The 4,443-nt window shown below is 35.3% G+C and overlaps 1 non-coding gene across 1 annotated transcript; it reads left to right on the forward strand.

Annotated features, from left to right (window-relative positions):
* Positions 1-1,153: 1,153 nt before the first annotated feature.
* Positions 1,154-1,262, forward strand: LOC118608812. Its single transcript, XR_004953191.1, has one exon. It is a non-coding gene; the product is annotated as a U6 spliceosomal RNA (small nuclear RNA).
* The last annotated feature ends 3,181 nt before the right edge of the window (positions 1,263-4,443 follow it).

A 4,443-nucleotide genomic window follows, 5' to 3' on the forward strand; every position in this document is an offset into this window, starting at 1 on the left:
ATCAGTGAAATAAGTCAAGAAAGTTTAACTGAAAGCCATCAGTTTCCAGTGCCCAGCACAATGAATAAGAATAGACCCACACTAAAGTATATCATTGTGAAATTTCAGTACAAGTAACTAGATTTCATGCAAGGAACTGAGAATCTATCAAATAACATTGGCAATAAGAAAATGGATCAATACCTTCAACATTCTGAAGGAAAATCATCTCCAACTTCAATTGGTATAAAGATGGGTAGAATAAAAAGGTTTCCAGATACACAAATTCTCAAAAATTTTACTTATGTACCTTTTATTGAGAAGCTATTGCTCAACCAAAATGAGGAATTATGCTACAAAGGGAAAGATGTTGAATGTACAAAAGAAGGAAATCACCAAGGTGACAGCGTGAAGAGCCATCAGTCCAGATTAGAGACAGTCAGAAGGCTACCAGAGATATGTTTCCAAGACAAAATAGACAGAGTAATTACTGTGTTTAATATTTTGAGAGGAAATCTATAACTGGTGAGGAATTTAGGGTTGACTAAATAGTACATAAAACACTACCAAAAAAATTACTGATTTAAAAAGATAAGCAAGAAAGGAAAAAGTGCCATAGTATATTAGATGATTCAAATGTGATTGGCATATTTCATTGTCATAGCAGCATAAACATGGACTCACTAAACTCACTATATGACCTTATTGAGAGAAGTTGTTTATGTGTGTATGTTGATGGTAGTGGAAGAGGGTTCAGTCCTCATCTTCAGTAGTGATCAAACAACTAACTGATAATGCTTCAACATGAACAATCATGGAGTAGTAGAAATTTGGAGATTAAAATAAATAAAAGTGGCTGCTTCTGCAGAGTGAGAATGAGGGAGTGAAGTGGAGCAGGTGATCACTTTTTTTGTTTCATTTGTTTTTTGAAATGTTATCTACAGTATGTTTGACTTTTCAGGGCTCAGCTTTCTATCTGTCACCAAGTGGTCTCCCTTTGAAGAAGGCTTTAGATGCGAGTTCCAGGTTCTCGACCTAATCTAGAACTCAACTTGCTCATTTGTAGAACAAAGAACTGTCATTTGAAAATTTTGATGTGACTCATAGGTCTCTTATTGCTCTATAATTCTGTGATGCTGAGTAATCTTTTTTAGAATTATAAATATAACAGGTGGTGCTCACTTTGGTAACACATGTTCTAAAAACTGGAACAATACAGAGAAGATTTAACATAGCCCCTGAACAAGGATAACACACAAATTCATGAAATTTTCCATATTTTTAAGTAAAATGTTTCTCTGCATATATACATAAAACATCTGAAAATCAAACCTTCATAATCACTGACTTTATATGAAAACAAATCCATGAGGTCTCTCAAACTGAAATAAGCAGTAATTAAAGTACTTCTTTCTTCATTTAAGTGAATGCTTTTAAATTTTGAAGATTTAGAAGTGTTTTTCTTTAATTGTAGTAAAATATACATAAAACAAAATTTAACATCTTAACCATTTTTAAGTGTACAGGTCAGTAGTGTTGGAAGAGAAGTGATTTTTATACTAGTTTCAGGTATACAGTACAATGTTAGACATTTATATAATTTTTGAAGTGATCCCCCTGATTACTCTATCACTCATTTGCCTCTACACGTAGCCATTACAATAATATTGACTATATTCCCTATGCTGTATTCTATGTCCCCGTGACTGTTTTGTAACTACTAATTTGTACTTCATCCCTTCACTTGTTTCACGCAGCCTCCCAATCCCCTCCCCTCTGGCAATCATCGGTTCGTTCTCTGCATCTATGAGTCTGTTTTCATGTAATTTGTTCCTTTTTTCCCTTAGATTCCTCATATAAGTGAAATAATATGATATTTATCTTTCTCTGCCTGACTTATTTCACTCAGCATAACACCCTCTAGGTGCATCCATGTCATTGCAAATGGTAAGATTTCATTTTTTGTGGCTGAGTAATATTCCCTTGTTTATATGTACCATTACTTCTTTACCCACTCATTGAACGGGCACTTAAGTTGCTTCCATGTCTTGACTATTGTGAATAACACTGCAGTGAACATAGGGGTTCACTTATCTTTTTGAATTAGTGTTTTGGTTTTCTTTGGATAAATACCCAGAAGTGCAATTGCTGAGTCAAAAGGTAGTTCTATTTTTAATTTTGTGAGGAACCTCCAAACTGCTTCCACAGTGGATGTACCAATTTGTAATCCCACCAACATTACGTGAGGGTTCCCTTTTATTCACACCCTAACCAACACTTGTCTTTTGATTTATTGATGATGGCCATTCTGACATGTATGTATGAGGTGATATCTTATTGTGGTTTAAATTTGCATTTCTCTGATGTTTAGTGATCTTGAGCATCTTTTTATGTCCTCTTTGGAGAAATAACTGTTCAGGTTTTTTGCCCTTTTTAAAAATTGGATTGTTTGTTGTTGAGTTGTATAAGTTCTTTACATATTTTGGATATTAACCCCTTATCAGTTGTATCATAAGCAAATATCTTCTCTCATTCAATACGTTGTCTTTTCATTTTGTTGAGGTTTTTCTTTGCTGTGCAAAATCTTTTTAGTTTGATGTAGTCCCATTTGTTTATTTTTCCTTTTTTTCTCCCCTTGCCCAAGGAGATATATCGGGAAAAAAATTACTAATAGCAATATCAGAGAGTTTACTGTCTATATTTTCTTCTAGAGTTTTTGGTTTGGGGTCTTACATTTAAGTGTTTAATCCATTGAGTTTGTTCTTGTATATGGTGTAAGAAGGTGATCCAGTTTCACTTTTCGCATGTTATCTTTCCAGTTTTCCCAACACTATTTTTTGAAGAGACCATCTTTATCCCATTGTATTTCTTGCCTCCTCTGTCATAGATTAAATGACCATATAGGCATCGATTTATTTCTGGGCTCTTTATTCTGTTCCACTGATCCCTGTGTTTGTTTTTATGCCAGTATCAAGCTGTTTTGATTACTATATCCTTAGATTCCTCATATAAGTATATCCTTAGATTCCTCATATAATTTGATATCATATAGTGTGATGCCTCCAACTTAGTTCTTCTTTCTCATGATTGCCATGGCTATTTAGTGTCTTTTATGGTTTCATATAAATTTTAGGATTATTCTAGTACTCTGAAAATGCTGTTGGTATTTTGATAGGGATTGCATTAAATTTATAGATTGCTTTGGGTAATAAGACCATTTTAACAATGTCGATTCTTCCCATCCATGAGCACGGTATATGCTTCCATTTATTTGCATCTTGGAAGAGAAGTGATTTTTAAAAGACAATGTACACAGAATTAGCCAAGGACTAGATATACTTGTGTCATAATAAACACCAAAATATTTATTTAATGTTCTTCATATTTGCTTGCAAAGATGTAATATTAACATTATAAACTTTCAAATGTTTCTACTGTAGGTAAAATTAGAATTTACAACAATTATTTAAAATATTTATGAAATTAACTCATTTTTTCACCCACTTAAAAGTTGAGAGCCATTTGAAATAATAAATAAAGTAGTGTAACTAAATCTAAGCACTCCCAAATAAGCGCCCATTGTTTCTTGAGCGATAGACAAGACATCGTCAGTATGAACTACAGAAAACACCCACATTAACATCTTGGATATATTATTTTCTTGCTGAATAAAATGTTGGGCACACAGCTTTTCCATACAATAACTGGAATTGTGCACAGTCTCCCTCCACACTGCTCTAAAAATGAACTTTTGTTTTATGCAAATGTAGGCGAATTAGAATGAACAAAAGGCACACATTTTAAGGCTGAGAACATTCAACTGAAAATGAAAAAAGGATTCTTCTTCCGTTAGACAGGGGACTAGATGTAAAAGTTTTGCAGCGGGCAGGTTGGAGGTGGACCTGAAGTCTTGCTGTTACCCCCTCTTTGAAAGTGGCCGTCCACTGGCAGGTACTTTCTAAATGCTCCTGTCAAGAGTCACAACACAGCCTATCTGAAGGAATGAATAGGAAGACCTCAACACCTTTTTCTGGTCTCCTCTGGCCTAGTATGATGATGAGGACCAACTTCCTGCAAACCGCACAACTGTAGTAGCTTGTTAATTTTAAGGTGTGGCACACTTGCTAGAAGATTGGGCCCAGAGAGATCTGATGGGGCTAGGAAACTGCGCAGACCCTTTAACAGAACTTTTCCAGGAGAGGCAGCCTGAAGATCCATTCTCAGGAGGACTGATGAAAAGATACTTGGTTATTATGGAATGTTGAGGTCTAGATTCTTGAGCCTGGACACAGAGGCCACCATCAAAGACTTTTCTTACCCCTCTCTCTGCATACACACTCCAGAAGACTGAATTCACTCTGGTATCTGACAATAGCTCTATTGAGAACTGCAGCCAGCAGACTCCAGGGCTGTGGTCATTTGTCATAGCCCAGAATTATTGCACCTCTGCTCAGGCCACTTCAT

Source organism: Rousettus aegyptiacus, unplaced genomic scaffold (assembly GCF_014176215.1).
Source record: "Rousettus aegyptiacus isolate mRouAeg1 unplaced genomic scaffold, mRouAeg1.p scaffold_m13_p_10, whole genome shotgun sequence".
Lineage (NCBI taxonomy): Eukaryota > Metazoa > Chordata > Mammalia > Chiroptera > Pteropodidae > Rousettus > Rousettus aegyptiacus.